Raw genomic sequence first — 20,738 nt, forward strand, 5'->3', positions numbered from 1 at the left:
TATTTTTTAATTATTTTTTATTGAAGTATAGTCAATTACAATGTGTCAATTTCTGGTGTACAGCACAATGTCCCAGTCATGCATATACATACATATATTCATTTTCATATTTTCATATTATTTTTCACTGTAAGTTACTACAAGATATTGAATGTAGTTCCCTGTGCTATACAGTATAATCTTATTGTTTATTGATTTTGTGAGAATCTGCTTGTATTTCAAAGTGAGAGATACTCTGCCAGAGTTCAGTAGGTGTTGTGTGCAATTCAGCGGGTTTGTATATGTAATTCTTGATGTATTTATGGGAGAGAGCAAGCTGTGAGTCTCTCTGCCATCTTGGCACCTCCTGTTTTCCTAGTTTCTTAATGTAGAAGCTTAGACCATGAACTTGAGAACTTTTTTCTTTTTTAATTAAGGGGGTTCAGTGCTGTAAATTTCCTTTTGAGTACTGCTTTGAAGCATCCTGTAAAACTTGATATCTTAAAATTTTATTTTAATTGAAAATTATTTTTAAAATGTCTTTTGACTTATTCTTTTTATAACATTTTTTATTGATTTATAATTGTTTTACAATGTTGTGTCAAATTCCAGTCTAGAAAACAATTTTTCAGTTATACATGAACATATATATATTCATTGTCACATTTTTTTCTCTGTGAGCTACCATAAGATCTTGTGTATATTTCCCGGTGCTATACAGTATAATCTTGCTTATCTATTCTACAATTTTGAAATCCTGTCTATCCCTTCACACCCTCCACCCCCTTGGCAACCACAAGTTTGCAATTCTATGTCTATGAGTCTGTTTCTGTTTTGTATTTATGCTTTGTTTTTTTGTTTTTGTTTTTGTTTTTTAGATTCCACATATGAGCTATCTCATATGGTATTTTTCTATCTCTTTCTGGCTTACTTCATTTAGAATGACATTCTCCAGGAGCATCCTTGTTGCGGCAAATGGTGTTATTTTGTCGGGTTTTATGGCTGAGTAGTATTCCATTGTATAAATATACCACATCTTTATCCAGTCTTTTGACTTATTCTTGATATATGATTTATTAATAACTGTGTTAGTTAGTTTCAAAATACTGAGTTTTCCTGAAATATTTTTATTTTCACTTCTAATTTCCTTTTGTAGCTAGAACACATATTATGCATGGCTTGCATCCTTTGAACACCTGTTGAGACTTGTTTTATGGTCCAAAATATAGTCTGTCTTGTTACATGTTTCTTGTGTATTTAAGATTAATATGTGTTCTGCTCTTGGGAGGAATGTTGTATAAAAACTAAGTGAATCAAGTTGGCTAATTGTATAATTTAAATTTCTACCTTTTACTGATCTTGTATCTGTTTTTTGGTTGATTATCAGTAGCGGGAGTATTGAAGTCTCCAATTAGTATTGTGAATTTGCCCTTGGAATTCTATCCTGTACTTTAAAGGTCTGTTATTGGATGCCTAAATAGTATTACTATGTCCTCTTGAAAAAATAATTGATTTACATTATAAAATTACCTTTAAAAATTTTCTTGATAGTATTTATTGCTTTGAAATAATTTTTCTGATATTAATATGTCCATTCCAGATTTATTTGGATTAATGTGAGTATAGTATGTATATATATATATTTTTTTTCATTCTTTAACTTTTTAACATGCTTGTACTTTATATTTAAAATTCTTTTAATGTAGACAGCATATATGTGCACCTTACTTTGTAATTAATCTGACAACCTCTGCTTTTTAATTGTGGTATTTAGGCCACTTAGATTTAATGTGATTTTTAGTATGATTTGCTATAAATCTGTCCTATAGGCAATTTTTACTTTCCCCAATTCTTCTTATTTTCATCTTTTATATTTTATGCCTTCTTTAGGATTAATCAGATGTTTTTATGATTTGATCTCCTTGATGGGCTCAATAGCCGTACCTCTTTATTTTCTATGTGGCTGCTTTTCCATTTACAGTTATGTAAACTGTACGTATCTGTCTACTTTCATATGGTATTATGTCACTTTGCATACAGGAAAAGAACCTTTTAATAATGAGCTTTCACATATCTCCTCCCAATCTTTTTGCCATTGTTGATTCATTTTGCTTTTACATAGGCTACAAATATCACACTACATTGTCATGGTTTTTGTTTGAAACAGTCAATTATATTTTAATTAGACTTTTTAAATGAGGACATTTTTATATATTTATACGTGTGTTTGCCCTTATGCTCATCATTTCTTTGTGTGGATCTGTATTTGTGTCAATAATCCCTCTCCTCCTGCCTGTAGTACTTCTTTTAACATTTCTATTATGAGAGTCTGCTGCTGCTGAATTCTTTCAGCTTCTGCATTTTGGGAAAAGGATTTCACCTTTGTTTTTGAGAGAGATTTTTGCTTATTATAGAATTCTAGATTATCAATTCTTACTTTCCTTTCAGAACATTTAAGTATATTTGAGAAATACCCAGGGCCAGGGGGGAAATTAAAACTTTCCAAAGGATTAGGGGAAACAATTTCCTGTACTCACTGAGCACCAGGAATACTGTCTGTTTCCATCAGTCATAAAAATCTTATAGTCACATTTGATAAAGAACACAGAAGGAGCTACAATGGGAAATAATTAGCCCATCTGAGCACTGCTCTGGTCCCATCGAATGAATCTTAAAAGCAAGACCCAAAAGGATCAAACCACATTTCAGAACAAAGCTCAAGAATATTTATGAGAATGCAAAAATATCTAGCACCCAACAAAGTAAAATTTACTGTATCAGGCATCCAATCCAAAATTACCAGCAATACAAATAAGCAAGAAAATATAACACATATGATAAGAAAAATCAATCAATTAAAACTGACTCAGAACTGACACAGATGTTGCAGTTAACAGACAAGGACAATAAACAGTTATTAACACTTTCATATGTTTGGAATTTAAGAGGCTTAGGAGATTTATAAAATAACTAAATGGGAATTCTAGAGATGAAAAATACAGTGTGTGATAGGAAAATTTCACCAGATGTGATTAATGGGAGGTAAGACATTGATCAGAAAAGAAAAAGAGTAATTAAAGACTGGAAGTAGAAACCCTTTAAAATGGAACTCAGAGAAAGAAAGAAAATCCACCAAAATATAAACAAAAAAACAGCGTCAGTTAGCTGCGGGACGACTTCAAGCAGTTGAAAATATGAGTAATAGAAGCCCTAAAAGTGGAATGACAGAGAGACGAAACAAATATTTGGAGAAATCATAGTCAAAATTTTTCAAAATTTGATGAAATAATATAAACCAACAGAGCCAAAAAAAAATAAAATCAATGAAGCTCAAGCATAAGAAACATTAAAAAAAAAAAACCCTACACCATGTTAAATCAAAATCAAATTATTCAAAACCAGTGATAAAGAGAAGATAAATCTCAGAAACAGCCAGAGTAAAAGTGCTGTCTGACTCACAGAGGAATGAAGATATTTTAAAGCGCATGCGAGGAAATAACTACCAGGGTGGGGGTCTCCGCAGTTTTCTGTTCTCTCCTTGTGCAGCTCCCTGCAGCTCCCTTCTCTCTCAGACTCTCCTGAAAGTTCTAGCCACCTGGGCCTCTGGTTACATAGTTCATCTCTTCTCTGCATTGTCTGCTGGGTTCCAGCCTGGTTCCTCCTCCCAGCATAGCAGCTTAGAAGCTCTCCCAAAGCAGTAAGATGGGGCTACCAAAAGCTGCACCTTCATCACTGGCCACTGTCCTTTGTTGTGTGATGTCCAGAGTCTTGTTGTTTCACACTATGCTTTGTCTTTTTTGGTTGTTTCAGGTGGGAGGGTAAATCTGCTTCTAGTTACTGCATCCTGGTTGGAAGTGAGAGTTCTGTAGTTTTAAGTGGCATGTGCTTTATCATGAATGAGGTTAGAGCTCTGATGTGAACTTCAAGACGTAGCCATAGAAACCATTTAGAATGAAACATGGAGAAAAAAGACAATTGAAAAATGTTTAAGAATTTCTCACATCTTTTGTACATGAATTTTCATGTTTTTTGACTTGTTTCTGAAGAGTGTTTAGTGTTTTCTTGATTTGCAGGGTTCTTTATGTCTCAGGGAATTTGTACGTGTACTGTTGATGTGAGTTGCAATGCCCTGTGCTTTTCAAATCACAGATGATCTCTAGAATCGTTCAGACAGTAGCCCTGTGCGCAGGTGGCATTTTCAGATGTGGCTAAGTTTACCTTTATCCTTGACATCTGACTCATTCTGCGTTCATGGGGATGATAGCCTGAGCCCTCCTTGTCCCCACTGTCACCCAGCATTGGGCATTCAGGTTCATCTTGATCCATTCTAATACATTTTGTTACCTCTAGGAAGAATAGATGATAGTCATTAAGAGGAATTGAGACTCAAAAAAAAAAATGTGCTGGAAAACTATAGAATCTATGTGTCCTCTCAGTTGACTTTAAGTCTTACATTCCAATTATCTGTTTAAAAGAAGAGGAAATGTCACCAGAAATCTTGCTTTACAGAAGAAATGGATAACGCTAGTACTCTGAAACCTGTTTATTTCATTTTATCGTATATCTTGGCATTTATATTTTAAAGGTTGATTCTATCACTTTAAAAAAATCTTGCTTAGTATGCATGTTAAAAAGAGCCATAATTGAAGATAATAATTTGATGAACATATTTTAGTTTTCAGATTTTTTTTCTAATACAGGTCCATGATACCTTATTTGTAACTCTAAAACCCCCAAAATCACTTGAAATTGAAAATGTCTCCCCACTAATTTGAAAATCATATCTAAGCTTAACTGAATGCGTTCGATGTCAAAACATGACCAGAACTTGGCATTATTTATGGTCTGTATTTACTCTACCTAGTGTGAATATGCACAGGCTCTGCTGCAGAAACATTCGTGTTATTTGGTCCCCAAATGCTCATCAAATGCTTGCGATGGTTCTGCATGATATATGTACAATATAAACTTTTTAAAATCAGAAAATAATTTTAGATTTTGAATTATAAGTTGTTCTTAGGAGCAGAACTGTAAAAATTCTGCAGTAAATATTTTTAAACACATATCTGCAAACACAAGCATATTTATTTTAGAATTCCTTGAATTGGAACTGGTGGCTGAAAGACAAGCACAAATTTTTGCAGCTATTAAAAATTTGCTGTCCAAAAAATATACCAATTTGCACTCCCTCTAATGCTGATTTTTATTATTTAAATCTTTGCCAGACTTAAAAGTTGAAAAAAATAACTAATTTATTCATTAATGATTAACAAGGTTGACAATATTTATTGTCTTATTAAGCATTTACATTTATTCTTGTATGTTACCTTTATATTTTTATATGATTTTCTACTGGGTTGAAAATTTTGTTGAATGTGTGTACCTGAAATTAATTGCAAATGATCTTATGACATTGTTAATGGCAGAATTTTTGTTTATTCATTTGTTTTGCGCTTGAATTTGCCCCATCAAATTTAAAAATGTATCTTACATGGTCAAATTTATAAATTCCTTATGGTCCCTACCTAGTTTGGTTACCGAAACACTTTCCCCACTACCAGATTTTTACAGTATTTTCACTAGTTATTTCCATTTTTTTCTGATTAATTTGGTAAGAGGTTGTTTTTTTTTTTTGTAATTTATGTGCCATACATTGGGCAAAATGTTTTCCAAATTTATGCTTTACATTTGCCTGCTTTCTTGTAATTTTTAAATCTACTTCCTTAGTTTAATATGGTCAATGTCAACCTTTTTTTTAAATTTAAATACAGTCTGTTACACTGTGTCAATTTCTGGTGTACAGCACAATGTCTTAGTGCATATATATACATATATTTGTTTTGATATTCTTTTTCATTAAAGGTTATTATGAGATATTGAACATAGTTCCCTGTTTTATACAGAAGAAATTTTTAAAAATCTTTTTTATATATAGTGGCTAACATTTATAAATCTCAAACTCCCAAAATTATCCCTTCACACCCCCTTGCCCCGGTAACCATAAGACTGTTTATTATGTGAGTCTATTTCTATTTTGTAGATGAGTTCATAGTCTCCTTTTTTTTTTTTTTTTTTTGTTTCCACATGTGAGTGATATCATACGATATTCTCTTTCTGGATTACTTCACTTAGAATGTAGCATCCGTACTGCTGCAAATGACATTATTTTATTCCTTTTTATGGCTGAGTACTATTCCATTGTATAAATATACCACAGCTTCTTTATCCAGTCATCTACTGATGGACACTTAGGTTGCTTCCTTAGCAGCACTATATACAGTAGCCACACATGGATAATATATATTTTTATTGATAATGTGTATCTAATAAGTAAAATGTCATTCATATTGCTCTACTCCTTGTTACTTAACATCTTGAAGTTCTTTCCATTTAAGGCACAGAGATCTATGTCACCTCTTTAAAGGTGACCTGGAGTTTCAGTGTACATTTATCTCAGTTTATTTACCTAGTCCAGAGCAGAGACAGTTTCTCAGCCTTCCTGGCACCAAAGCTGGTGTTCTTCTCTCCTCCAACATAATGCCTGGAAAATCAGTGTCCATTCACTAAGTTTGACAAATGAAGTTACTGAGGCCCAGATAGGTCAGGTAACTAGCCTGAGGACATCACAGAATTAGTGGGAACATCAGGACCCATGCCAAGTGCTTCTTTTTCCCCGGAGCTCTGACATAGAACTCTTTCATAATATTATGATCTTTCTGAATTAGATGTACATGAGGTGTCCATTAAACAGAAAGTCACCTGCTATCTGAAATGTGATTAGAGAAAAGAAATAAGAGTGGTGGGTTAAATGTAAATCAGAAAACTGCCAAAAAACTAAAAATAGACTGCATATGATCCAGCAACCCCACTCCTGGGCATATATCCAGAGAAAACTCTAATTCAACAAGATACATGCACCCCAGTGTTCATAGTAGTGCTAATTTACAATAGCCAAGACATAAAAGCAACCTAAATGTCCATCAGCAGATGACTGGGTAAAGAAGTTGTGGTATATTTATACAATGGAATACTACCTAGCCATAAAAAGAATAAAATAATGCCATTGCAGCAACATGGATGGACCTGGAGATTGTCATTCTAAAGGAAGGAAACCAGAAAGAGACAGATACCATATGACATCACTTAACATGTGGAATCTTAAAAAATGAAACAAATGAACTTATTTTCAAAACAGAAACAGACCCACAGACATAGAAAACAAATTTACAGTTACCAGAGGTGGGGTGGAGGGATAAATTGGGAGTTTAGGATTTGCAGATACTAACCAGTACACATAAAGTAGATAAACAACAAGGTCCTGTTGTACAGCACAGGGAACTATATTCAGTGTCTTGTAATAACCTGTAATGAAAGAGAATCTGAAAATGAATATGTTTGTGTGAATATATAACTAAATCACTATGCTGTGCACCAGAGACTAACACAACGTTGTAAACCAACTATGCTTCAGTTAAAAGAAAAAGCAGATGATTGCTGATGGCAAGTCCCTTTACTGTCAGAAGGTGAGAAGAGCAAGGGAATTGGTATATTTGAAGGAAACTCAGGGGAGAAAAGCACCCAACTGAAATTCACACACATGTTTCCTACAGAGAAGTCTTTCCACTTGCCAGTTGGATTTTAACTCTGTTGCTACCCCAGAGTCCTGTCGATGAGAGACAAAGGAAAGGGAGAGGTGGGGAGGGGGGGACGAGGAGAGTCAAGCCCTACTCACTGGTGCCCTATCAGTAAGTTTTTAATTGCAAAGGAATAAGTACACTCCATTCTCTCTCTCCCATTGACAACAGCTAAAACCTTAGTCACAGTTCCTAAAGCAATTATTGGAGATACATCTAAAAATAAGAGAAGCTGGACTGAGTAGAGATATCAAAGTTGAAGAATAACCACATTTTGAAGACCTATTTTAAATTTTATTCACTTACTTGTTTTGTCTTCCATACCTCTTTGCTGGGACACCTGTATCTCCTGGAGTTGTGAACAGTTACAAACAGAAAAGGGTCCTTAGAGCACCAGGAAGGGGATACACTGTAGGACAGAACTCTTAAGATTTTGCTTGCCTGCACCCTTGGACAACTTCAGTAATGGAACTGCAAACCTGTTGCAGCAAAAGTGGTTGTGTGAGCATCAGAACTGGGGAAAGAGATGGTGGGCGTGGAGTCCCTCTCAGGCTCTTTTTTTCCTTGAATATGTCAAAGGCTCTGCCCTTTTGTGGAGTGTTAGGAGAGGTGACCAGAGTGTATGATCTTTCCAAGTTCTTTAGAGTCAGAATAATTTGGTGTCAGTCATTTCAACAGACTTGGAAAAATACATGAAGCCATGTAAATGATCATGTCCTTCAATATAATAATTTGTAAGAATATGTCTTAAGGAAAAAACCTAAATATTTTTAAAAGAAAGAAATAAGTGGAGTTTTGTTATTTGAATGAAATAGTTTCATTACATAATCAAATAATTTATGTTAAAAGCAAAAGATGTTAACTCAAATGGTGTTCACTCATTCACGGGATTATTAAGAAAACTAGGGAAAAATTAAAATCCATATGAAATAGTATTATGTGAAAAAACTGCTTCAAAGTTGGATTTAACATGTGAATGAACTACTTGAGCAATGCAAAAGGGAATTTTTAAGACTGTCTTTAAAAATAACTTTTCAGGTTTTATAATATTAATGATATTGTGATGTTTTCAAGAAATTCATAACAACTGGGGTGTAGTGTTGGTTTAAAAAAGCAATTTTTCTAAAGAAAATCTGTACATTATATATTGGATGAGGTCTTGTAGCATCAGAGATGTTTGTAAACAAAATAACTTAAGTAGATGTGCAACCATGGCAAACATTTTGGCAGAATAATCAAAATTTTAATATTTTCAGTCAATGAGAGTTTGAAGAATATCTTCCAAGAAAACCCACAAAGCATATCTTCCAGTTTCTACTCCTGGAATAATTCACTAACAACTTTTTTCCTCCCCGTTCTTTTTAATTTGACTGAATCATTTCCTTGTTAAAATCATGTTGATAAGGTTGTTGGGATAAAAATAATGAAATGGCTCATACACCTAAAGTCTCTGGACTATGATTTTTTTAAATTTCACACAGCTTTGCACTTGCGTCTCCTGGCTGGGGATGGAAGTGGAAGTGAGTGACAGGGGCCCAGCATGTCATTTCCAGTCACGTGCTCCACTCCTGTTGGGTGGAGTGAACTGAGATATTTAAGATACTGCCAACAGTCTGGAACTCAATTCAGTTTATCAAACACTGACTATCTGCTATGCGCCAGGCATTTACCAAATCCTCTGAATTGAGAGAAGTGATAAACCTCATGGTTGCTCTTCAGAAGAGACAGGAACAATGTGCATAATACAGTAATGCAAGGGCTATAAGAAAGGAATATTCAGTGGTATGGAAATGCAGGTGACAGAATAGCCGACTCTTCCCGGGCTTGGGGGCAGGTCGGAGACTGCCGTACTGTGACATTGAATTGATGATGTTTGAGGCACTGATCAAAGCAAGTCAAGATGAAAATCCTGAAGCCATGAAAAGCCTTGAATTTTATTTGGAAGAGGACGCATCACATATCAGATCCTATTGAAATCACTCAGTTGAGAAGCAATAAAGGTCCAAGTCAAGATATCTCTAATGGACATAGATGTGAAATGACAGATTTTAGTGTTATTTGGGAATTGCAGCCTACAGAATTTGGTGACTAAATGATAGAAGCAAGGATGACTCTAATTTCCTAGTTTGGAGTATCGGTCAAATGTTGGTTCCATTAATTTAAACCTTCTAAACTTTAACTTGACTCAGCTTGATAACCAACTTCCATACAATGTTATATTTAGTGCCATCTTTTAAATTACATTTTGTACGTGAGATTCAATACAGTTCATTGGAACTCTAGTGAAACTCATTGGAAGTATGAAAGGTAGACAAATGGGTACTGTCACAAAACATTCCAAAGATCAAAATAAAATGAAGACAAATAGAAGAAAAAAGTTTTGCTAACATAAGTTTTATGAAACTTAAATAACAGACTTTATTAAGATTAGGCTAAATACTGTATACCTTAGTTGAAAGAATAAATACTAATTCGTATCAATTTGATTTGTATGATTAATGTAATTCTTATAATATTGACTTGGTAACTTTAATATTTTATTATGAAAGTTAGCAAACATAAAGAAAAACTAAAATAATTTTAAGTGAATAGTCAAATACCTACCATCTGTATTCTGTTATTAACTTGATTAATCACATACCCATAAATCCATCAGTCTTCTAAGTTTTGATGTATTTCAGAGTTAATTGTGACTTTCCCATTCTAGGCAAAATGGAGAAACAAGGGTTGGATTTACCTACCTACCTGAAACAAAACCACAAAAAGAAAAGCAGACAAAATATATAAAATAACAGCTTTCATGACATTGAGGTCAGATAATGAAAGGCAGTGAACATGGTCTTACAGTTCCCCAAGTTTACTGCCTTGAGAAGGTTCTAGGCAATGGTTCAAGGAGAGAGAACCCAGGGGAGATAGAAATGAAATTCTGTGGAATTAACCCAGGTGAAATTCTTTGAAAGACAGCAATGGCCAAAGCTCATCCAAGAAGAAATAGATAAACTAATAGGCCTTTATCTATAAATAAATTGAATTTTTAGGTAAATATTTCCACAGAAAGGAAGTTCCAGACTCAATATCTCCACTAGTGAATTTTACCAAACATTTAAGGAAGAAATACCAATTATATGCAAACTCTTACGCAAAACTGAAGAAGAGAGAACACTTCCCAAATTACTCAATGAAACCAGCATTACCCAGGTATCAAAACAAGCGGAAGAGATGACAAGAAATCTATAGACTAGTAACTCTCATAAGTGTATATACAAAAAACTCAAAAAATATTTTAATAAATCAAATGTAGTAATAACTATAACATATACAAAGGATAATACATCATGGCCAAGTGAAATTTATCACAGAAATACAAAGTTGTTTTCATATCGCAAAATTAATCTGATCCAATATCATAAGAACAACTGAAAAAGAAAAACCATACAACTATCACACTAAATTCAGAAAAAACGTTTGACAAAATCCAAGATTTGTTTTTGAATTAGCCACTCAGAAAATTGGACATCAAAAAGATCATCTTTAAACTGATAAAGAACATCTTCAAAACAAACCCTGCAACTAACATATTTAACGGTGAAAGTCTGAATGGTTTCATCTTAAGATCAGAAGCAAATAAAGGATGTCTACTTTTGCTAATTCCAGTCCACATTGGATTAGATGTTCTAGCCAGTGAAATACGGCAAGGAAAAAAAAAATAAAAAGCATCCAGATTGCAAAGGAAGAAGTAAAATAGTCTTATTCACAGAAGACATGATGACCTACATAGGAAATTTCACAGGTTAAAAAAAAAAAAAGGCTAGTAAGTATATTTAACAATGCTTCAGGCTGGTGATTAGTATGCAAAATCAGTTTCATTTCTACACTAGCTACAAACAAGTAGAGACAATGTATAAAATACATAGGAGTAAGTCTGCAAAAAGATATCAGAAACTTGTACACTGAAAATTACAAAAGGGTACGGAGAGAAATTAAGCAGCTCTAAATAAAGATGCACTGTGTTCATGAGTGTAATGACCCAAAATTATGAAGATATCAATCTTTTCCAGATTGATATATAGGTGTAATAAAATTCTAGTCATAATTCTAGTAGATATTTAGCTTATTCTAAAATGTATAGGAAATTTCTAAGAAAATCTAAACAACTGAGTCGCCAAAATAGCTTTGAAAAGGAGCAAAGTTCGGGAACTAAATGCTCCTTGATGTCAAGACTTCGTGTAAACCTACAATCGTCAAGGCAATATGGTATCATTGTAAAAATGGACTAATACATCAATGGATCTGCAACAGAATAGAGAGGCCCAAAATAGACCCCCACTTATACTTGAAATAGATTTTCACAGAGTATGCATAGGCAATTCAGTGGAGATAGTATTCTTATCAAATCCTGCAGGAACAATTGAAATCCCATTGACAAAAAAATAAAATAAAATTTGATCCATACCTTACACCCTATATGAAAATTATCTAAAAGTTGATCGCAGCAGATAATTTGCAACTAATGAGTCATAAGTGTGTTTTTAAAGGTGGGGCAGCTGCAGAGCTCCTGGAAGTTTAGGCTGGATCCTTTATTCAGTTTCTCCCTTTGTCTGATCAAGTCTTGGTGTTCTTTGAAATGGGTTGTGGGCATGTGTCCTGTGTATTTTAGTACACTTAGCAGTATCCCCGCCTCTCCGCCCCAGATGCTAACAGCAACCCCTCTCCCCAAATAGTGACAATCAAAAATGTTTCTTGACATGGCCTAATGCCTCCTGGGTGGCAGAATTATCACTGGTTGAGAACCACTGGTTTGGAATGAAGGGCATATTTCATATTTTGCTATAAATTTTTATAACTTGACTTTTAAAACTATGTGCTTATGTTACTTTTATATAATAAATACTAACTAAAAGTAAAATAAAGGAATTGAATGGGATGAGTTTGAATGTCCCTTGAAGTCTAAAATGCTGCGAAGTCAAATTCCCCAAATACAGCTTTTTAGCAACATTTCTTTTAGTTGTAAACTGTGGTTTACAAATCTCTACTGAATGGTTTTATATAAGCATGGCTGAGCAGATAGTGCTGGGTGCACAGAAATAGGTAAAACCTCATCACTGATTTCAGATTACTTACACACCTATCTGGGTGTTTGATGAAAACAACAATATTATGGAGAGGTTTTGGGGTCAAAGGAAAATGTTCTCAGTTCCCAGCTTTCCCCCAACGTTAGCTCTCTGAGCAATGTCTGGCACTTAATCCCCAATGATGTTATTTCCAGTTGCCCTTCTCCCAAAAATCTTTCTCAGCTCTGTGACTATGAAAACAGATGACCTATGTTTAACTGAGTTGTACAAATAGTAAGGGCCATTGGCATTTCAAGGAAGAAGCAATAACCCATCTGTGGACGAGCAGGGAAATACTCTCATAGGAGAGCTACAGCTTCTCCAGTGGGTACAAAAGAGGCCGTGTATGTCTTAGGTCCTTAGATCTATGTCAGCAACAATTCTTCTCCCCTTAATGAGAAACACAAACCAATAATCTCCCCCCAATCCCTGGACCCAGTGTAAGCCCCTGATGGAGTTATCCCAATTTTTATGTTGCCATAATGACTGATAACTCTGTCTCTGACCACTTAAGGTATTTGTTTATTATGAAATTCAACACAAAAAATGATCTGGCTTCAAACTGATCACAAGGTTCTGGGAATACATGTCTTTCTTTATTGAGTTTATCAAGGTTGTTGGCTTTTAACAAATGCTAAGAATCACATAAACAGTTTTGTTTCAGTGAATAAGAATTAAGATGCTTTTAAAACCTAGATATAAATGTGGCTTTAAGTAGTAATTCTATTAAGTCAGGCAATCTGGATGGACTTTCTTTTGATACACCTTTCCAGGATAATTATTAGATTTTCAGCTGAATAACATTCTTTATCCCAAATCAGTTTTGCTGCAGTTAATGCTATTGTTATTTATCAGTACAGGAAGAACCAAGGGCATTTTCATATGGCGTAAAGTAGATTTTTATTTTCAAGCCCAAGAACAGACTGAAGTTTGCTAATGAAACTACTTTGGTGAACACCATCAATTCTGATGACAGATTATTTGCAACAATCCCAGGCAATTTTGTTACGCTGCCGTTATGTTTAGGTGATAGCAAATTAAAATGATAAAATGTCTTTATCTCTTTCCTGCAGCTGTTCTGGCAATCCCATAAAATGAGTTTATACCATCAGCTGTACCTGTCCAGAAATATATAAATACAGGTGGCATTGTTCCTTAAGGATTCCACTAGTCACTGTGCTGTGTAGACAATCTAATGGTTCATTTCTAAAGAAAATGATGGTGTCTGTTTTTCAATTATCTGAGAAAAAGACACATTCTTTGCTTTGCCTGGTGTCAGGGTCATCTCTTCATACATATTACAGTGAATTACCATAATAGGAGCGCTTGGCATGTTGTATTAGAGTGAAAAGAAAAACAGATTGGATGGAAATAAGAAGAATTCATTCTTCTGCCTCTCTAGTGTGTGTGCCCTGACTACCACCAGGGGAGCTTATCAACCTTCCTTCTGCTGTAAATGTTTCTAGAAAGCAGGACAGAATTGAACACGCCGTGTGGTCAAACAGCCTTTCTCTCATTCCCTCCTGAAGATGCAGGTTTCTTTTTCAGACCATTTAAAAGGGCTGATTTAAATATAAACTTGGATTTAGTTTTGTTCTATTCAATATACATGTGTGTGTATGCAATATATATGTATATATATGCATATATACATGCAGTTTTTTTTCATTTATCTGGGTACACATTTATTTTTTCTGTTTGGGAACGTAATATTTCCTGATTAGGAGCCCTAGTGAGATCTTTTGTACTGAACTTGTGGTTTTACTCTTTCACAGATTTTTACTTCTTAGCGGGAGCGCCGTGCTTGGCTCTGTGGCTTGAGCCAGTAGCGCTGAGTCCACCAGGAGTCAAGTTCATAGATTCACTGAGAACCTACCATCTGCTTGGTCACTTTGTACCTGAGGTCCACCTGGCTCTTTCTCCACTAAACATCCTGCACGGTTTTCAGCATTCACTTCTCTAGAGGTAAGTTTCTTTGGAACATGCTTGTCTCCAGTGTATCTTTGCTTTGTCCTTGTCATTGTTGCACATTTGGTTCAGCGTCCCACCTCCTTTCTTACCACTCTTTCTTAAATATCTGAACCACACTGAGGCTATCATTATTCTGAAAGTAGGGCAAGGTATCTGCTTCTGTGACTTGGACCTACCTAGTTTGGATCTGGCTTTGCTTCCATCAGACACACCTTTGTAGCCAAAGGAAGTTCCTTGCATTGTGCTGGGTGCTCCACCTAGCTCTGTTTGGAAACATGGAGTGTTTCATGACAAGAAGGCCCCATTTCCCAAGGGAATCATGGTCACTGGGTGCCTGGTAACAGATGTTTATTATTGTAACAAATGAATGAACATTCGGGAACAGTCTGGTTTCAGGTCAATCTTAAGTCACTTGTTCCCTTACGATGGTTGCTTTATAATATGGACTTATGGTCCTTAAGATTGTAATGCTTGCTTCTTGAACCTCATGCATCTTCATCTGGGACACAAGAGCGTAGCCACCAAGACCAGGGGACCTGTGGTCATAGGAGTAGAGTTTAAATCCTTGACCCACCACTCTCTCTTAGCAAGTTATTTCATCTCATGTAGTGCTTGTGAAACAGTTACAATTAAATAAGCTATTTAAAGCAGTTACCACTTTCCTGGTATGTGTTAAATATTTTTTTTTAAATGTGAAAGAAAGAAAACTGGCAAATAGCACAAATGTCACCTTAGTGCAACCTTTGACATGAAGACAGTGCTTTCTGAGAAACTCTGAAAACAGTCTGGCTTCCTGAAACCCTCCATGTGAGTACTGAAATGGAAATACTCAGTCAACCTTTTGCCCTGGGGAGGATCCTGGTTCAGACCCATCTCTGGTCCTCACGTCCTTCAAAGAAAATGAGAGCGAGAACAGCCCATCCTCACAGTGTAGCGTGAAGGTGAGTGCCTTCTCTTTGGAAACACTGGGAATCATTCTTCCTCGCCTTGAGATGCACCGATAGAAGTCACTGAGGCATTTATTTAAAATCTTGGGAAAATGCATCAGCATTCAAGGTGTCAGAAATCACTATTAACCAAAAGTAAGTGCTTTGTTCTTAAAAATACCAGGCACCTTTTGTAGCTAAGATAGTGTTTTGGTTCTTCTGTTAGTTTTTTGGTTTCATTTTTGTTGAAAGAAAATAGAAAAATCTAATTACAATGATTTGAGCTCTAGTTTTATTCAATGTGTTAGGACCTAAGTGCAACATTAAAGCTATAAGATACTAGGAATGTTGACAGTCATTTAAAATACAATGTATTTAGGGATACTTTTAAAGAACAATTGCCATTGTGTTAACATAAACATTTACACCTAGATGGATATAACTGTTCTCTGTGGGTTTTGCGGAGACAAGATGCGGTTTTCTTGGTTGATATTAGACAGTTATTTGTAAACACACTGAGTGTTCTGCTTGTGTAAAATGGTACGGTTTTCTCTCCAATTTGGAGTGCCAAGAACAGAGCCTGTTGGAGCCAACTTTTGAAAAGAAATTCAGTAGGAAGTGGTATTCCCTTACCTTGTCTGCAGGCTTCCAAAGAAGATGAAGCAAATGAGGTGATTCTTTGCTAAAAATGGAACTACATGTCCTAGATAAAAATAGGTCCAAATCGAGAGCCATTGCTCTCCATCAACGTTGACATAAGCTGTTGGCCTTATGTCCCAGCAGAGAGATCTCAGTTTGTGTCTCTATTAGCCATATGGAGTCATCTGCTTAGCTGGTGGTGTCTTAATCTCGCTAAGCTCTTTACTTACCTACAAAGTGGGGAAAACAATAGAACACCTTTTGTAAGGATGTTTGAAAACTAAACAAGATAATTTACATAAAGCATTTCACAGAGGGAATAGCACATAGTATATACTTAAAAAATGCAAGTTGCCCCTCTGAATACCCCTGATGCCTCTCCTACCATTATTGTTACTATCGTTGGGAAGAATTTGGTTGCCTCCCATTTTTCCTCTCATTTTTCTTCTGTTTGTGGTGTTGAGCCACAACCTGAGATGTGAAATCCCCAAGGACATACTTACCTATAACAAGAAGAAATCAGGCAGCTTTACATCTGATACAAATTTACTTATCACAAGGGCAAAAGAAACACTAATCAAATCTGTGTCAAAAGTATATATCAAGACAGTTATACACTGTACATTATAAGTTGTTCAGCCAAGAAGACTGCTTCCCCATGAATTGCATTGGCCTTAGATGTCTCCAGCCCTGCCACGTACTGGGGTGGGCATTGCCAGCAGCTAACCCACAGCTGAGTGACCCAAAGAGTTGTATGCGAGGGAGGTTTTTGACTGTATTGAAAGCCTGTGGTTCCAACTCCCCTCCCTCCTTCTTTTCCTGAATCTCTTCTAGGAAGTGACTCTTTGGGCAGGATTAGAATTTTTCTGAGAGGCCTGTTAAGAATGTGAAACACAAATTGTCTTTAACATCCTTAGTGGCATTTAATCATCTGTTTGTTCATTTATTCATTTATAAACTCATATATGGGGCTTCTGTTAAGTGCTGGGCATGTTGCTGGACTTTGGGGAGATGGCGATGAACGGGACTAGGTTCGGCTTTGCCCCTGTGAAGCTTACAAGGCTGGTGGAGGAGACAGACCTTCACCTTGTGTGCTTACATGATGCGTAAGATGAAAGCACAAGCAGTGGTCCCAGGTACACACGGGAGGGGACATCGCAACTGAAATGAGAGGAAGAAAAGTTAGTGAAAACTATATTGTAAAATAAAATAATTGTATCAGTTGGGAAAGCGGAATCAAACAGGGGAGGAGTTGGCACCCAGATAATGTTCCAAAAAGAGTGACAAGTTCAAATCTATAAGTAAATAAACACAAAGAAGCAGACAAACCAAATGCATCTTATTGCTGCAAAAGCAGTGTAGTAACAGCTTTTATAAGAAGGGTGTAATTTTTAGGGGAACTGATGGCAAGCCACAAAGAGTTTTTAATAGTGTTAATACAAACAGAACATACGTTTCAGAAAGTTCTTTTAGGCAGTGGGGCGGTATGGACTGAGGTGAGAAGAAGTTAGAAGAAAGGGCAGCCGGCTTGGGAACTACTAATGACGTGAGAGGGAAGGATGCTGTCGGCTGAAGGTGGGGCCCGGAAATGGAGAGATCGCAGATTCAGGGATGTCGTTATTCATCCATCATGCCTCATTTAATCAGCTGCTTTTACGCACCGTCCTGGCTGTGGCAGATCTAAAGAGGGGAAGGGCGTGGTTCTTGCTCTAGGGAAAGCAGGAGGGAGAGGGGGACTGACTGCAGAAGAGAGGAAAACATTTTATAATGTAGTATCTTTAGCATTACTTTTTCCCTGTTTTTTGAGCACAGGGCCCTGTGTTTTCACTTTGCTCTAGCCCCTGATCAACTGTTAGGGGCTGTAAAGTATCCTCTTCTGAGATTCATCTACCAAAGTGGAAGTTGACAAAGAAAATGCCACTTTGGCTTATTCATTTCAGAGTCGGCTGACCTTTGTACTGCTGGGTAATAACACGGCTTAGTTCCTGAGAGGGGGGAAGGAGGGAGAGGTAGGGAAGGAGAGAGAGAGATTGAAACTGTATTTGTAGTGTGACACTCTTTGGGTTACAATTAGTCAGATAAAGTGTTAGGTCAATTAACGGACAACAGATTGACCCAAACAAAGCCCATCCAATGAAAGATCAGTCCCTCTAAGTATTACTGTCACTGTCATCATCATGAATATTTTTGGAGCACTGTGCTAAGTTCTTTATATGCATGATCTTATCTAGTTCTCTTTACCATGCAGTAAACTGGCCTCTGGGCTTTATTTTAAACACTGTTTTACAAATGAGAAAATTGAGACACCAAGAGGTGAATGAGCTTGACTGAGGTCACTCAGGCAGGATATAGCAAAACTTGAATTTGGTCTGCCTGACTTCTGAGTCCATAATTTTAGGGATTTAGTAATGTCCAACAAAAAGCCAATTCAGAAAATTTACAGAAAAAATATTGTCATAAAGCAGCAATGCAATAGCAGGGGAAAATAGCAGTCCATTTTTGGATTGAAGTTTCACACTTCTTTTTAAGATAAAGACAGTAAATACCTAGAAATGAGAATGGGATTTATGACATCGTTCCAAGTGGTGGGGGCTTTCAGAACCAAATATTTACCCCATTAGAATGAATGTTAGAGACAGTGTCTTCTTAACTGAGTAAAATCAGATCCCCTCCAGTTGGAATGCAGTTAAACAACCCTGGGCTTACGGTTAGGAGTTCTGGTTCATCGTATTTGTGCTCTTTTCTGGCTCAGGGAATTGGTCAAGTCACTGAGAATCCTTGTGTGTCCATCTCCTCACTTTTAGAATCAGAATAATAGTGCCTGTCTCACAGATGTGTCATAAGAGTTATTAACAATGCAGGTCAGCACCTAGCCAGCGCCGTGGCGCAGGAATAGCCCCTGCTCGGAGGTCACGGTGATGATCATGTGGAGAGGGGGCATCACCAAGATACTGGGGAGAGTCCAGTAAACAGGGAAGGTGCTGGTACTGCAGGCCACGTGGTGGGAGTGCCTGCTTTTCAGCTCATGACACACAGAGAGGAGTAATATAGACATGCATCTAGTCAGTAGCAAGAAATTGAACACAACTTCAAGGTTAAATGTACACAGATTTGAAGACAAATGGTTCTATATGAGGCACCATGCAGGAAACATGGCTTCCTGGTATTAAGGAAACATGAAGGTGTAGTCTATGAGCCAAGGTCGAGGGTCTGTCTTGCCAGGGGTGCTGGAGCTCTAAGAAGCAGCCACATTCCTTCTATGAAAAGGTCTCTTTGTTAGAATACAGGGCCTCAAAATAGAAGAGAAAGCTAATATTACAGGTATATTATCTATAAAAAGATGTAATATTTTATTTTTAAATGACAGACACTTTCATGTCTTCAGAGCATCCATTTCTACATAGGCAAATGCTGAGAAATTCTCAGATTTCAGAACTTCCATGAAAACGACCCTCATGATGTTAGTGAAATTAGACAGAATGGCTTTTCATAGGACACCTCAGAGTAGGCAACAGTAAGGAGTGAGAAAAATGAAGATTGCTTGGCCTATGCATCAAAACTATCTTTCATAAACTATTGAAAATAGTATGTCCGTGTATGGGTATTTTCCACAATTGTTACTGAGTTATTGAACCAGCATTACTAATTTATAATTTATCTGCAGCCATCAGTTGGAACACAAATTACATTTTTGTGCTGGGCTGGTGCTGAGATCTGTGATCAAAAATATTTTTTCATCAAACAGTCCATGATATATTAATCATTTAACTAGATTTGCTCATTATTATCTGGCATATTTATTCAATATATTCCACTATGTGAATGTTTCAGTAAATAGCCCCTATGTAGGCTGCTTACATAATTCATTTATACGGAGGCATGGGGACATACTTTTTAAATTAGATGTCAGGTTCTCAGTAATAACTAGTGATACTTAGTGCTGGTCTGTTATTCCCCATTTCTTACCAATGTCGGGTTGCATTAGGACCTAGATTAATTTCCCGACCCTTAAAACTGCAAGGTCTGTGTAGATAATTAGTCAGGGCACCAACTTTCCCCACCTGACCACACAGAACCATGGACTGATGGAAACACCACTCCTTGGTGCAAACTTGGCTGCACATTGGAGTACCTGGGATGTCTGGTCCCAACCAGGAGATTCTAATTCATTACGTGTGTGGTCCAATTTGGGTATGGGCTCCAGCTTGGGGATGAGGATATTTTTTTTTTTAAATCCCAGATTATTTTAAGAAGCAGCCGATTTTGAGAACCACTGAATGAGAGCATACTCCTGTGTAAGCAGGGTGTGCAGGAGGGAAGAACAACTCACTGTGTCCTTCCCTTTATCTTTTCCTTCTTTTCTGGGAGCATTTAGCATTTATTGAATATCAGCTCTGCTGGGTAGTAAGAAGTAAAATGTTCTAGGTAGCAAGACGGCAAGGCCAACAAGACAGTGCCTGTTTGCTTGTTTATTACAT

General features: G+C 36.4%; 1 long non-coding RNA gene across 1 annotated transcript in view; it reads left to right on the forward strand.

Moving 5' to 3' along the window:
• The window catches only part of LOC135322246 (uncharacterized), a 449,868-nt gene that overhangs the window by 73,918 nt on the left and 355,212 nt on the right, over positions 1–20,738 (forward strand). Inside the window, exon 2 of the long non-coding RNA XR_010382597.1 lies at positions 14,500–14,689. This is a non-coding gene — a long non-coding RNA (uncharacterized LOC135322246). The remainder of the gene's footprint in view (positions 1–14,499; positions 14,690–20,738) is intronic.

The sequence above is a fragment of the Camelus dromedarius genome, chromosome 10 (assembly GCF_036321535.1).
Source record: "Camelus dromedarius isolate mCamDro1 chromosome 10, mCamDro1.pat, whole genome shotgun sequence".
NCBI classification, from domain to species: Eukaryota; Metazoa; Chordata; class Mammalia; order Artiodactyla; family Camelidae; genus Camelus; species Camelus dromedarius.